The following is a 17,500-nucleotide window of genomic DNA, read 5'->3' as shown; positions in this document are numbered from 1 at the left end:
TCTTCAATAAGCCATTATATAACGTCAGCCAACTAATGCATTTGTTGAAAAGAAGTAACCGTTCATTCCTGTTTGAATGTCGAAAAAACAAAATATAGACATCAAGAAAATTAATATTGAAACAAGAAGTATAAGATAAGCATGCAGTTATAAAATCCTACACAACACAGTAGCCCCCAATCCCATGGTTGTTGTCGTGAGGGTACAGGAGACATCCCTTGTGGAGATCATGAAGGATGGCTCGTTTCTGTCCCAACATATTTCAGGCGTACCGTGGCCAATAATAAAGATTTTGTACCCTTATTAGGGTCATTAAGGCTTACCCCTTTTTCAACATGCCTCTTTGAAATGCCGGTTTACTAGCCCCTGTCATCCCTTTGATCTCGGCTCGACCAGTGGAGCTGTCCTCTCTCCTCGACGCTCGCCGTCAGGAGGCATCTCCCTCCCTCCCAATAGCCTCCACTCCATTTCCTCCTCCTACCTCCTATTCTGCTCCTCTTCTCCCTTATTGCCACTCTTCATCCTTATTGTTCAACTAGATGTACTGAGTGCTTTGATCAATATTACTAATTTCAATGTTTATAGCTACGAGGCAGGAGGTGGAAAAAAAAAAATATATATGTATATATATATATGTATATATATATATATATATATATATATATATATATATATATATATATATGTATATATATATGCATATATATATATGTATATATATATGTATATATATATATATATATATATATATATATATATATATATATATATATACACATATATATATATGTGTGTGTGTGTGTGTGTGTGTGTGTGTGTGTGTGTGTGTGTGTGTGTGTGTGTGTGTGTGTGTGTGTGTGCACAGGATGCTCTCAACACATGAGAAATCCGCTACAACTGCTAAGAGGGTAGATATATGTTTCCGACGTTCATTGTAGGCGCAGTTCCTCTGATTTTTTTTATTATCATGATTTTTTTTTTTTTTTTTTTTTTTCATCCTGGGCGATCTAAATGTTGACTTAAACGATTCCAATGCAAAGTTAATTATGATAATTAGGAATAACAAATTGGAGTAATTGGTACAAGGCCCACAAGGGTAGCAGAAGACAATTCGTCATTATTTAATGTAATAAAATTCAACAGAGCTGACTCCATTTTCCGTAGAAACGCCATCCAATGCCATGTTGCTGATCACGGACTCACAACGATGACGCTTAATATAAACAAATGAAAGCGTCCACCAATCATTGTTTCAATTGCTATGTCAACAAATAACACAGAATCAACTCTTAGAATTTGCAAACAGATATTGCAAATGAGGAGGCAAAAGTCTTCACGGAAGGAAACAATGACAGCATAGATGTCATCGTTCCCTCTTACAAAAAGAAAAACACACACACACACACACACACACACACACACACACACACACACACACACACACACACACATATATATATATATATATATATATATATATATATATATATTAATAATAAATAAATAAATAATAAAATAATGCTAGACATCCTCCTGACCCATGGACAAACGACGTCATCAAGAGAGCCAAACAGATAAAAGTAATACTCATAAAGCTCTCAAAATAACAGATTTGACATCAATTATAAATAATAGAAGAGAAACGTTAAATGACTGATACAAGGAGCCAAAACCGATGGTTTCATAAATAAATTAACAAATTGTAAAAAAATGACTGCTAAAACATGGATGATAGTTAAAACATTTGTGCCAAACAAAAGCATCACATATAATCTAAATTCCAAAATTAGTACGAATGACCAATGATTTTTTTCGCTAAAATTGGAAATCTCACATATGAGCAAGCAAACAGCCTCCACATCACAGAAAAATACAGTAAAATGCCTATTTGAAACTAAACTGCAAGCGGATGGCATTGTTTTTCGCTTTATCAGAGACCGTCTGCCTGTAATGCCGGGCTATCTAACTGTTGTCATTAATATATCTCTAGTCATCAGTGACTTCCTATCGCTTTGGCAACATGGCATAATAACACCAATTTTGAAATCCGGAGACACAGACGAAGGTCATAACTATCGCCCTATTAACATACTCCTGCAATGTCCAATTGACATCATCTCTAGAGACCGACGACCTATGATCCAAAACACAACATGGTCTCAGAAGTAAGTCTAAGTCTACTGAAACAACATTACAAATAAATTATGGCTGACAGAATTATATACGAAAAAAAAAACAATATATATCTATATCTCTGCTATGAATAATAATGCTGTTGAAAATAATAAGAAAAGCTTCGAGGCCACTTTTGATGAATTATCAAACGTTCATTGAACCCTTTCCTACGTTTTCATAGCTGTATTTTTTTTTCAATAATAGGGGCTACACAAATAGCGTCACTTCTGTTTACAACTGATGCAATGACGATAAACGTAGGCATGCCGCATCACATTTTAATATAGTAAATGTGTAATACTACCGTTGTGATATCAGTATTTTCCATATTTACCATATCGTATTGATACATCAAGTTAATAAATGGGGGTCTATAACGATTTGCATTTTATTTCAATTCCCAGCATTAACATTGAGATGTGGCACAGTGTAAATCGGAGAGAAAATCGCAAAGAAAAGTCATAGACCTATCGTGAATACCATCTCTGGTCCCCCCCAGTCCCTTTCCCGTTGTTGTCGTGGGGGGGGCTTAGGAGACGGAGACTGAGACCCAATGCAGGGATCTCCCCTGCCTAGGGCCTCAGCCCTCGACTCAATTAATTTTGCATGGTCTTTTCCCCCTCCAGCTTTCTGTTTCCATCCCTTCTCCATCCCCTTCTACTATCTACTTCCTAAGGTGTGAGAGCCGTGCTGAGAGGATGAAAGGCTGACCTTGTGCCAGTCCTGAACGGCCTGCGGGAACTATGGGCAGGTACTCCTGACTAGTCTAGCCCTTACCTTTCACTAGCGATGGAGGTGGACCAGTTGATGCCTTTTATATAATCCAGGTTCCCCATGACCAGTAATGAAAATGTAATCCCTTTATTAGAGGCAATGAGGCTAGCCCCTTTATCAAATAGCCCCAACCCCGGGCTCTCCTTTGACCACGGCTCCGAACACTGAAACTACTACCCACTCCTCAATGCCTACTAATGCATTACCCACCCAAGCAGAGAATCAATCTCCAGAGGACATTCCTACCCACCCAACTTCCTCAAATTCATCAACTCTACCCCCCACAACCTTCATCAAGCAACCAATCCTCCCTTATTACTATTAATACTCCCTCTTCCACACATCCCCGACCATCCACCACCACCAACCCTACAGATATCTTAAATACTCTGTTTAGCCCAGCTAAATGGGACCGATTTTTCGTGATCCCTTCTACAGTTCCTTACTCGGGCAACACTCTTCTCTTTCAACAATGCCTCCAGAAACAAGTAGGCAGAGTCCCTTTCTATACCAGACGCGATCGCTCCCGTCTTGTAACAGTCAAATCAGAAACTGAATCTATAGCACTATCAAATTGAACTGATCATTCTGGCAACCCCATTCCTGCAGAACCTCATCCAACCCTTAATACCTGTACCGGAACTGTCTCTCTCTCCCCAGCAAACTGCCCAGTCGATACCAAAGATTGGTCAGACTGTAGAGAAGACTCATTAGGATGCCTCAAAGACCAAGATGTGAAATTAGTATATTGCTACACCATTCCTCCTAAAGGTCAACGAAAGAATCCGATCAACATTGCCAAAATTACCTTCCGTACACATGACCTTCCCTTACATATCAACATTGGTGGACAATCCCTCCCTGTTCGACCATACCAACCCCCTCCCCGTCAATGTCAAAGCTGTTGGCGCTTTGGACATCCTGCCAAACATTGCCGTTCCACAGACCGATGCCCCATATGTGCCCAACCTGGTCATAATCGATCAAACTGCTCAGCACAAACACGAACATGTGCTAACTGCGGCGGCCCCCATAATGTATTTTATAGAGGCTGTCCCACTTACAAGTTTGAATCTGAAGTAGCAACTCTCAGATACAAAAATGGTCTCACTTTACGTGAAGCCAGACAGGAAGCACATTGACAAGGTTTCTCTCATACTCCATACTCTTGTAACTTCGTTCCCTCAGCCCCTTTCCCTTCTACATTCTACATCCCTCAGACCAATTCCTTTGCCACTCTAAACCCAGACACCCCAATCTCAACCACAGCTCCAATCCCAACTACAGCCCCAACCACTTCTACATTCTACATCCCTCAGACCAATTCCTTTGCCACTCTAAACCCAGACACCCCAATCTCAACCACAACTCCAATCCCAACTACAGCCCCAACCACTTCTACATTCTACATCCCTCAGACCAATTCCTTTGCCACTCTAAACCCAGACACCCCAATCTCAACCACAACTCCAATCCCAACTACAGCCCCATCCACTTCTACATTCTACATCCCTCAGACCAATTCCTTTGCCACTCTAAACCCAGACACTCCAATCTCAACTACAGCTCCTATCTCAACTACAGCCCCAAAACCAACCCCTCTCCCTCCCCGCACTACCCGCAGTAGACAGACTAAACGTTCTAACCCTTCCCCTACAGCGTAATCACCTCCACCTACCTTTACCTTTGTTCCTGAGACACCAGTCTCCTCTTCCCCCCCTCATAAGAAAACCTTTATTCCACAAAACTCTCCAACCAATTCCATTGCAGAAACAATTACCTTCTCACAAAACTCTCCAACAAACTCAACTGCAGAAACAATGGATGACATTCAAAGCTATATGCTTGAGACACAAGATCCCATAACTCATGCTCCTTCCACACTTGAAGTGGTTACCGATATTCATACCCCTCCTACTAATATTCCCCCTACACCCCTTCCTCCTACTCCCTATCAACACAACCTAACCCCCTCAATCCATCCTCCCAATACCCATCCTCCTGATATGCATCCCCCTCTTACTCACAGCACCCTTACACCCCTTCCTCCTAATCTCTCCCAAGACAACATACCCCCTTCAATTCCAACTATCCATCCTTCTGATATTCATCCTCCTAACACTAATACTCCCCCCATATCTACTCCCTCCCAACACAACCCACCCCCTTCAACCCCAACTATAGGCACATTCTCCCTCCCTCCATCCCCTCTATCCTTTTTACTCCCTCTCGGATACACACGAGAATCACTCATGTCACAACAATGCCCTTCTCCAGATTCCCTACCTCCTAATATCCCTCCTTTACACTCCCTAGCTCTTTCCCCAACACGTACTTGCGTTATCATTCGTGAATCAACTAAGAAATAGCTCTCCTACATTGGAATATTTAGCGGTTTCCGCTCTCATAGATCAGACCTCCGTCATATCCTTGCTTATAATCCATCTATTATCTGCCTCCAAGAGACTTTCCTCACACACCTTCCTATTCCAATTCCCAATTACCATTTTATCTCTTCCCCACACTCCCTTTGTGTCTCGTCTATACTTATCCATCATAAAACACCTTATGTCATACCTCCCATACAAACTTCCGTCCCGTGCACAGCTATTCGCATCTTTCTTCGCCGCTGGATCACAGTGATTTCAGTCTACTTGTCACCATCCCATCCCATTGACTTTACTGCCTTTGAAACTCTAATTTCCCAACTCCAACCACCTTTCCTCATAGTTGGTGATTTCAACTGCCGCCACACTCTGTGGGGTGACTCTACCAGCAACTCCCGAGGCCGATCTCTAGAACGCTTCCTCTTCACAAATAACCTAATTATTCTTAATTCAGATCGCCCCACACACTTTGACATGTGCACACAATCCTTTTCATGCCTTGACCTCTCTCTATGCTCTCCTACTCGATATTTAGATTTCCATTGGTCAGTTCTAGACTACTTCCCCTATAGTGACCACTTCCCAGTACTCCTTTCTCCTACTTCATATGTACCACTTCCTAATCCTCCACGCTGGTGCTTTGATAGAGCTGACTGGCATACTTTCACTTCCCTCTCTATTATACCTATCCCTCCACCCCCCTTATCGTCCATTTCAGATATGCTACATTGTTTTACAACCACGATCCTAAGAGCTGCCTATATAGCCATTCCTCGAACTTCAAGACCTTATACCTCTAAATGTGTTCCATGGTGGAATTCTGATTGCACCAAAGCGCTCCGCTTAAAACGAGCAGCCTGGAACAGCTATCGCTACAAACGAGGCACCCCTCACCAGCTATCAGCCCTTATTTCCTTTAAAAAAGCATCTGCCCATCTTCACCGTACAATTAGAAACAGCAAAACAAATAGCTGGCAAAATTATGTTTCCTCAATTACATCTACATCTATTTCAGCTGTTTGGCGACAGATCCATAAATTATCAGGCAAACATCCCCCCCATCCTGCACCCGTCCTCCATATTCGAGATATTCTCATCTCTGAGCCTGTCGAAGTAGCTAATGAACTGGGCAACTATTTCAGCCAGGTCAGTAGTGGCTCTCACCTTTCCCCACACTTTTCTTCCATTAAAGCCATCAAGGAACACACCCCTATTACCTTCACCCTATCCTCTGATGAGTCCTATAATGCTCTTTTTTTCTTCTTCTGAACTCAACGCGGCATTACAGTCGTGCCGCAACACTCATGAAGGCCCTGATGGTATTCACTATCGTATACTCCAACACCTCCCATCTTCCTCTCTATCCTTCCTTTCAACTATTTTCAACCACATATGGACATCAGGAAATTTTCCTTCTCATTGGCGAGATGCTCTTATCCTACCTTTCTTAAAACCCAATAAATCAGGTACCCTACCCCAAGATTACAGGCCCCATAGCTCTAACTAGCTGTTTGTGCAAACTACTAGAACGAATGGTTAACTTCCGTTTAATGTGGTACCTTGAATCTCATAATCTTTCCCCTTCCCAGTCTGGTTTCCGACGTGCCCGAAGTACAGCAGACCCACTTGCCCATTTCGAGACATACATTACATCGGCATTTGCACGCCATGAATCCGTATAAGCCATATTCTTTGATCTAGAAAAAGCATATGATACCACATGGCGATACCATATCCTCCAACAACTGTCCTCCTTAGGTTTACGTGGAAACATGGGCATTTTCATTAAATCCTTCCTTTCTAAACGTACTTTCCAGGTCAAAATTGCCTCTTCCACGTCATCATCCTTTCCTCAATCCGAAGGCATCCCACAAGGAAGTGTGTTTAGTACCACTTTATTCCTTCTTGCTGTAAATGACATAGTCTCAGTCCTACCACCAGGAGCCCGAGCATCACTATATGTTGATGACTTAACCATCTATGGATCCGGCACATCCATACCAGATCTCTGTCAATTCCTTCAGTCTGCAATAACATCAGTAACTTCTTGGGCCACCAACCATGGCTTTCACTTCTCTACCTCCAAATCTTTCCCCATCCTTTTCTCTCGCTCACGTACGGTCCCCAAACCCCCACTCTTCTTATATAACGCTCCACTCCAATACCGTTCTTCTGGCAAATTCCTAGGCGTTATATTTGATTCCAAATTGTCCTGGCGAGACCATATCTTGTACATCAAAGAAAAAGCTCAACGTCGCCTCTGAATCTTACAAACTCTTTCACATATCTCCTGGGGCTCAGATCGCAAAACTATCCTCCATCTTCATATTACCTTGATTCTCTCCACTCTAGATTATAGATGCCATATCTACTCCTCTGCCTCAACCTCTCTTCTTGCTCACCTTGATACAATCCACCACAGCGGTCTCCGCTTAGCCCTAGGCGCCTTCCGCTCCTCCCCAGTTGAGAGCCTATATACTGAATCAGGCATGCCGTCCCTCTCTCGACGTCGAGTCCTTCTCTCTCTCCGATGTTATGCTCGATTTCACCAATTTTCCCTTACCAAACTATTCCACAATCCTTTCTTCATATCTTTACCTCTTCTCCACGTTTACCAACTCCCCTCCCCGTACGCATGGATACCCTCCTCTCCCATTCCCCCTTCCCTCATCTCCGACCTCTCCCACTCTGTTCATTCCATTCCTCCATGGCTTATACCTAACCCCTGTATTTGCTCCTCAGTTTTCCCTGACCCAACAAAATCAGATATTCCCCCCTCTATCCTTCTCACTCATTTCCTTGACTATGTCTCCATTCATTCCTCCAGCATTCATGTTTACACTGACGGTTCCAAATCCATCTCAGGAGCTGGTTTCACAGTAACATTCCCAAATTGTACTTTCAAATACTCCCTCCCTCCTGAATCTAGTGTCCTTACTACAGAACTATATGCACTCCTTTTTGCCTTAAGACGCATATACTCATCCACCTCTTCCTCTTTTACTATTTATACTAACTCCCGTAACTCTTTAACCCTCATAAAGTCTATGCATTCGACCAATCCCCTTGTCTGTAAGATCCAGAACTGGTTGTTCTATCTATCCACACGTCACAAATCTGTCATATTTTGCTGGGTACCCAGCCATGTTGGAATCCCTGGCAATGAACAGGCAGATACTCTTGCACGCTATGCCGCAATGTCCACATCACCTCAACTACGCTTCTCACATATTCCAGCAACGGATTATTACCCCCACTTTAAAACCTTCTTGTATACCCGATGGCAATCTTTTTGGTCGACTCCACAACAAAAAAATTACATACCGTAAAACCATCAATCTCCTCTTGGTCAGCTCCATTTCACAAAAACAGACGTTGGGAGACGGCCCTCGCACGCTTACGTATTGGCCACACTCGCCTAACACATGCCTATCTGATGTCACGCTCAGACCCGTCCCTATGTCCTCTATGTAACATCCCTCTTTCAGTCCCACACAATCTCTTGTCCTGTCCACGCTTTAATACAGCATGTACCTCTTTTCCACACATCCTCCCTTCACCGACCTCCCAACATATCAGACATCCTTACAGAATCCCACAGCTTCTGCCTTGACAACCTGTTCTCCTACTTCAGACGCATAAATATCCTTCACTTGATCTAACTCCCTTACCTAAACCACCATAACCTTTTCCCTCATCTTCAACCTTTCAACACTATTCTAGATAGTTGCCATATAGCAACTATCACCTGACACCCCCCTTTACTATACCTTCCTATAGTGCTATATAATCTTAGATGTCTAACACATTTATCTTAACCATTGACCATTAACCGTCCCTGGTGTTCGTCGTCACCTGTCTTCCTATAATCTATCCACTGTCTGACTTTCCTAAGGCATCCTCTAGTACTAATTCTCAATGACCTTATTGTATCACCCCCTCACTCCTATTGTCTCTCCTATTGTCCGTCAAAAACCACAATATGTTGTAAAGTCCTTTTTCGCATCTTTCTTTGCCATTGGATCACAATTGTTTCAATTTACTTCTCCCCTTCCTTTCCAATTGACTGTATAGCCATTGAAACTTTACTTTACTTTACCGTCTGCCTGTAATGCGACTAAAACTAAAACTGCGAGCGGATGGCATTGTTTTTCGCTTTATCAGAGACCGTCTGCCTGTAATGCCGGGCTATCTTAATGTTGTCATTACCATATCTCTAGTCATCAGTGACTTCTTATCGCTTTGGCAACATGGCATAATAACACCAATTTTGAAATCCAGAGATACATGGGATTATTCTACCATTACTTCCTGAGGCCACTCCTTGGAACACCTTTTCTCTAAAACTGATGTTATCCTTTATTCAGATCGCCCCACCCACTTTGACATGCGCACCCAATCCTTCTCATGCCTTGATCTTTCTCGTTGCTCCCCTTCCCTTCATCTAGGCCAGAGGTCGGCAACCTTTGGCATGATTGCCAGACTTGGCAAGCAGAGCGCTTGTCTATGGCACATGTGATTCAGAGGAGCAAAGAAAAGAGTTAAACAGCAAAATAACATGAGACAGAAAGAGAGAGAGAGAGAGAGAGAGAGAGAGAGAGAGAGAGAGAGAGAGAGAGAGAGAGAGAGAGAGAGAGAGAGAGAGAGAGAGAGAGAGTCTTATTATTTTGGTCATACCCTCAGCCCCCATCGCAGCAGGCTTACAGCGGCGTGTTCAGATATTAATATGGAGAGTCTATATCGAAAATTATAAAATATATGCATTTTTTGTTACACAGAATACTGAATGCTACAAAAATATTACAGGAAAAAAAACATTTGCGTTTACAGTGCTGAAAAAACTGGCACGCAAGGTTTAATTATTAATAAGGTATTAATTATAAACTGGCACACTATGCTAAAAAAAAATTGCCAATCTCTGATCTAGACTTTCATAGGCCAGTTCTGCACCACCTTTCTTACAGTGATCATTTTCATATGCTTTTTTTCTCCTACTCCCTATGTCCCGCCCCATAACCCCGACAATGGTGCTTTCATAGAGCTGACTGGCATACTTTTACCTCTCTCTACTCCCGATTTTCCTCCATCCTTCTCTTCCACTTCAGACATGCTTCTATATTTCAGTCAGTATCCAAAGTACAGCCTTAACAGCCATTCCCCAAACCACCTGACCTTATCCTGCGTTCGGAACTTCTCGTCTTGCTCGCCAGACATCTTGTCAGGACCAACAGGACGCGCCTGCGTTCGGAACTTCTGAGGCCTTCGTTGCCGAGAATGCAACCAGCTCGAAAGTAAACATTCCCTATTTTATTATCCCGGTGTCACTATTTTACACGCTGTATAGGTCTTGTAACTCATTTGATGCATATTTTACTTACCTGCAGCTGACAAACTCAAGAATATCCTTTGATAACATTAATAACGAGCAACAGAATTACCTATTAAAATCTTTATGGTTGCCTGCAACTGCCATTGTTTACAAATACTACTGTGACGTCAACTCGTCCTCCTTACCCAGTTGGGAAGGAGAGCGAGATGGACAACTCCAGGACGAGAAAGTAGAGGTTCTGAACGGTCAAAACATTTAGTCCAACTTGTATGGACAGCAAGACGAGGAATTCCCAACAGTTCCCAACGCAGCATTACACTTCCAAATCTTTGCCGTATAATTCGAAATTCCGTCAATGAGCTAGCAAAAGTATGATTCCTTCATAACATCCTTTACACCTGTTCCTGCAGTCTGGCAGAGGATCTATAAACTGTCAAGCTAACACACTCATCCAGGCCCTGTCCTCTACACCCAAAATACCTTCATCATAATATATATCCTGAAGGCACGTATTACCGTATGATACGACACCTCCCACCTGCGTTCTTGTCCTTCCTGCTTCCTATACTCAACATTTAATTTTATTTAAATCTGAATTATTTGGTTTAAGGGAAGGTAGTACAAAACCAAATAAATTTGTTACACTCCTCAAGATTACGGTCCCATTTCCCATACAAGCGGCTGATGTAAACTACTAATGTGGTACCTCGAATCTCACAGCCTTCTCTCTCCTACTAAGTATGGATTCCGCCGAAGTACAGCTGATCCCCTTGCTCATTTCGAGACACAAATTACATCTGCATTTGTACGGCATGATTCAGTATTAGCTGTCTTCGATCTAGAAAAGGCATAGTATACCACATAGCCCCATATCCTTCAACAATTTTTTTTATTGATCGTACTCTGTGTCAAATTTACCAGCTCTACTTCTTTTCCTCAATTCAGTGGTGTGCTAGGTACTGTACCACATTATTCCTCATTGCTGAAAATGGATTAGTTACAGCCCTATCACGAAGTATCCAACTATCCATGTACGTGGATGATTTAGCCATCTTTGCCTGGTCCTTCCGTACCTGTTTTAAGTCAGCTCCAGTCTGCAATAACACCAATCTCATCTTAGGCCACCACACCGGCTTCCGATTTCCTACCTTACACGTGTGTGTGTGTTTATTACACTACATAAGAACACATGTCAGAGTTACTTCTCTGGTTGTTGTAAAAAGTTAATGATAGTGTTAGTGTTGGTAAAGACAAAAGTAAATTTAATATTGTAACAGTGATTTTAGTTGTTTCCTGTTTTCAAAACTTAAACTGCCCATATCCAGTAGTTTCATACATCCGTAACTTTTTTAACAGTAGATCCAATATATTTTACAAGGGAATGTTTTAATAATTTTGTCAAACAAAAAACAATGGGCCATTTGTTACAAATTAAATTTTCTTGAATTTTTTGTAACAAATGGGTATCAGATTTAAGGACATGATGTTCTCACCCCTTTCAGCAGTCCTTGCCAGCTGTTCATCTAAACCCTCGAGCCTGACTACTACCGGAACATGCGTCGTGGAGAATAATGTATTCAACAATGTACGACATCCTTGCTCTAGTGACGACAAGGACGAACCTACAAGAACTCCATAGATGAAATGCTGTATACCACTCCATACAGTTCACCACGTAAGGGGAAAGAGATTAGCTCACTTTCCTCGACACCTTAATCCATGGACCTGATGGACCAGTGTTCTCCGTGTACAGAAAACCCACAGATAAAGATGATTTTGTACATTATTTCTCTTCCCATAAAAGAACCAAAGAAAGTGTGGTGATTGGTTTCTTCCTCCGAGCACCTTGAATCCGTTCCTGGAGGAAATGAAACACATCAGTTATACCTTCCCTGTCCGTTACCCTCGCGCCTTGCTCACCCACTTCCGACGCAAGACCGAAAATCTAATGAACAGACGCAAGAAGACGCAACACAGAACACGACCTACGGAATAATTAACCAACACTATGAGTTGACAGAACACCTGGAGGCCCTTGGGCCGCACAGTGAAGATAGCTACAATTTCAGACAAAAAGATTGGAGATATCTTAAGGCAAAAGAGGTTAGACCACAGCAGACCTCTTGGCCAGGTGTACAGCATTCCTTGTGGTGGCTGCAACAAAGTTTACATAGGTGAGGCAGGACGAGAGTCCCACGAACAACGATTCGACCAACACCGCAACATTCTCCGACACCATGACAAGAGGAGCACCTTCGATATTCACGTCGACACCGATGGCCATCTCTCCAAGTGGTTCCAGGACTCCATCATAAAGCAAGGCCTCCTCCCACAACAAATGAAGATGGTAGAAGTGGCGTTCATCCATTCAATCAACAACTTCAACACAACAACGGGGAGCCACGAACCATTCAAGGTCACTGCACGCCTAATTACCGACAGGACCTTCCGCTCATTACATGTATATATATATGAAAATATATATATATATATATATATAAATATATATATATATATATATATATATATATATATATATATATATATATATATATATATATATATATCTGTGTCTCTTATCTTGCATGCTCTGAATAAGCGATACAGCGAATAGGCCTTCGGTATATTTGTGTGTTTTCTTGTCTTCCCTTCGTTGTTCCTTTTGCATTTTTTCGACACACGGCTACAGGATAAATGGACTTGGAAGAATAGTGGAGGTCGCGGACGGGAACAACTTGAGCGAAGACAACAGAGGCGGACTGCGTGGGTGAAGCGGCAACAGTTGAGGTCGAGGAAGTGGCACAAGGAGCGTCAACGGCGGCAGCGGCGTTGACATGGATCGAGGCGGAGGCCGAGGAAACATGGGCGGAGTAGGAAGAGGTGGATATTAGGGATGTGTTGACCCAGACGATATCGGACTGGAATTGACGGTAGCCTCATATAATCCTGGAGGCTGGTAAGGCGTTCATCAAGAGGTAAACGAATCCATCATTGAACATTTTCCCACAGATATCTCTGTGATTACGGAGACCAAACTACGGGCTGAACAGTCTATGTAAATTGAAGGATATGTGTCTAAAAATAATAGAATTCCCTCCACGGGAAGAATAAATTACTTCAGGAGGTATAGTAATTTTAGTCTCTCAAGCCTTTCTTTATTAATCTGAAGGAATTTTAACAATTTTTTTTGTTGAGCGCCATTTATTTGCCACCCCCGAACTCCCCATATGGTAGAGACCAGCAGGGATTATTTGATAAACTTTGAAGCTGTAGCTATATGCAAGAGCCATATCTCGGAATTACAGCCTCACCGCAGGGCACACAAATGTTTCTGTCGCTAATCTTGGCGGTTTGTCTGTCGTTGATTATATCGATTAATTACGACGGATTGCAGTATTTCCAAGAAATGCGAGGTACGCCACTCTTAACATTTCTTGATAACAATAATTAAACTTCAAGAATGTGCACAACTGGAAAACTTGGTGGGCGTGCAGTTGGGATAAATGTCTCCGATTTTATAGTCTCTAAACATATAGAGACAATGGAACAGTTCAAAATGAAACTGCTAATGTAAATTTCAACGTTAGAAAAGAACGCACCCGATATAGACGGAAAGATATCCCGAGAAATGAATACTTTCAAAGTAATATAGCGACTATAACAAATGAAATTGATGGTTTAAGGGCAGGGGAGAACAATATAGAAGTAGTGTACAACAACCTTCAAAGATTTTATTGCAGAAAAATGAATGAATATTTAGACCCTATTAATCATTGTAAAGCAAATTAGAAACAAAGGTAAACCCTGGTGGAACGAGACGAAAAATGCAAGGAAAGCAAAGAAAATAAAGCACATCAAGTTCTTCATGGAGCTAAGGAAAGTTTCTTACAGTTTTGATAGAGTTTTTCAAAAATACAAACGTAGCTATCAAAGGCAATGGGAGGTCAGTGTAAAAAAATTAAATTGTAATCCTGTAAATTTTTGGAATGGTATTGAGAAGCTAAAACCAAAGGTAAAGAGACAAATTCCACGAGGTATATGATGATGAAAGTAATGTAATAAACGATGCTGAATATGTTGTGGATAAATGGAAAAAGGAATTCGGTGTGTTATTCTTTGTTGAAGAATTCAATGCACATCCTGATTCTGATCCCATTTTCTTTCATATTATCCAGTTGTTCTGAGCATGCTTCGAAAAGGGAATACAACCGAATATTTTCCGCAAGAGAACAATCAGTTCCATTCCAAAATCTGTCAAAAACGACCCAAAAATTCCACACAATGTCAGAGGTGTTATGTTGCCATCGCGTGTTGGGAAATTGCATTCCGGACTTACTGTTTTGGAAGTAATTGAGATTCTGTCGGAAGGACAAAATGGATTCCGCAAGGGTCGAAGTACAACCGAACACATTTTCTCAATAACCGTTTCGTGGATTTACATAAAGCATATGATTGTGTGGATCAAACAGACCCTTTTACAAGACTATTGGAGAAGGGTATAACTGGAAAGTTTTTCAAAGCCTAATTGTTACGAACATAACATATATATTACATATTTATGTAAGTGAATCATTTGACATCATAGGTGTTAGGCAGGGTGATACACTGAGCCCTACCCTCCATATTAAATGAAGTGGAATCGGTGTAGACCTCCACTGTGGAACCATTCCAATCTTACTGTATGCAGATGATGTACTGTTTTTGGCTGAGACATTTATATCTGCAATATCACATCACAATTCGAAATAGCTGCTGTAAACGATGTAAACAAATTGAGGACTCAAAATGTACATATTAGAAAACAAAATCAATCACACAGAATTTGTTTTTAAACTAAATGATGGTGAAGCTTTGCAATATGAACTATCTTATAAATCTTAGGTCAGTTGCTTGGTGAGCACATGAAATCTTCCACCCTTACCTGATGTCTGTCTTTACTAGCCCATTTCTATGGCAATAATGGGATGGGATTTTCCACATTCAAAACATAGCAAAGGCATGTGACTATAGTGCAGGTGTGCGGGGATCCGGTGCCTCTTCCAAACTTGACAGTGTCCATAGTCAAGAGTTGAGGTGGTACCTCGTACATGAGTCTGCTCCTTTGGCCGCTCTAAAGGCCGAGATGGGCTTTAACTCTCCGACTGTTAGAAGGAAATTGGAAGTGGTACGTTTCTGGAACCATTTAATAAAACTGAACACGAACAGATTGCCAAGGAAGATATTTGAGGTTGAATTCATATATATAGTTCGTGTTTAGATATCAAATCTGTTTTCTGTGAACTAGGTTGTAAACATATCAAAATAACTTGATGGTTATTGATATAAATAAATTTATGAAAAACTGAATAATGTATATCAAAGGTATCTACAAGAAATCAGTTCAAAACCTAAACTGAAAGCAAACAAAATTATCGACAATTATCAATTATCCAGAACCTTACATAATGAAGTTTTTTATGTTTATGCACAATTTAGGATAGGAATTCTTCCATTAAGAATTGAAATTAGTCTATCCACGAATGTACCTCTTCATGAACGCATTGGCAAATATTGTGATTATAACATGATAGTGAACGAAATCCACTATTTTCTTGAATGAAATTTATACAGTGGCCTGAGACGAACTCAGGCAGAAATGTTCGGAGATGAACTGAGAATTTATAAAGTATGATAAAGAAATGAAACTACAGTATTTGCTAAATGATCACTAATTTTGATGGATTCAATAACTTTCATTACGGCACGTTTTTACAAAAGCAAATATTCGTAATTACTAGAAAAACATAACAATAAAAAAATCAAATGTATTGCATGGAGTATTAAACTTAAAATACTATTTTAAATATGTTCAGCATTTGATGTATTAATTTATATTACTAATTTTAGATTTATGAATAAGGAGTCATACAATTTATATTTGGTAGTGTCTGGGTAAGTCCTCGTGGACTCAATGCACGCAATTTAATAAATCACTTGTATTGTTATATATTTATTTATAAAAAAAAAGTATTGTGGCCCTTTAATAAATAAAGATTCGAGTTGAGTTTATATTCAGATTATCCAGTATTGTGAAAAGAAACATATTCTATAATAATATCAAATGTTTACTCGAATTATTTTATGATTTATTTACCCATATAGATTATAGATCCCCCTCGGGACAAGATCTGGGCTGATATTAAGGCCTCAATACACAGGCACATTTTCAAATAGCTTTTATTAGTAAAGGAAGCTATATTGTATGATGACAGGTCATGTTTGTACGGACATAATCGATGAGTATAAAATTATACATTTTACAGTATAGTAGTCTCCTTTGAGAGATTATGTTTATTAACTATAATGTGATATGTATGTGGGTGTTTTTTCTTTATTTATTGTTTTTTTTATAATACATAGGACCCAACTTGTAAACATTTTGCTCTAAAATGAAAATTAACTTTGTATCTTGCTGTTTTATGGATGAGCCTGTCTGTATTAATCTTATTTTTCCAGAGAGAGAGAGAGAGAGAGAGAGAGAGAGAGAGAGAGTGAGAGTGAGAGTGAGAGTGAGAGTGAGAGTGAGAGTGAGAGTGAGAGAGAGAGAGAGAGAGAGAGAGAGAGAGAGAGAGAGAGAGAGAGAGAAAGAGAGAGAGAGAGAGAGAGAGAGTGTGTGTAACCGTGTTTGTGGTATGTACAGGACACTTAAAAAGCCTCATGTCTGTGTCGTAGGAAGATAGATGGTTCTCTGCCAGTCTGATAGGGTCGATCCTTTGCATACACAAAGCTCATACGGAAATGCATACAGAAATGCTGGTGTGACATCGAAGTTAGTTTAATGTAAAAAGGATTCACT

Source organism: Penaeus vannamei, chromosome 4, assembly GCF_042767895.1.
Source record: "Penaeus vannamei isolate JL-2024 chromosome 4, ASM4276789v1, whole genome shotgun sequence".
Classification (NCBI taxonomy): domain Eukaryota; kingdom Metazoa; phylum Arthropoda; class Malacostraca; order Decapoda; family Penaeidae; genus Penaeus; species Penaeus vannamei.
This window is presented reverse-complemented; position numbering follows the sequence as displayed.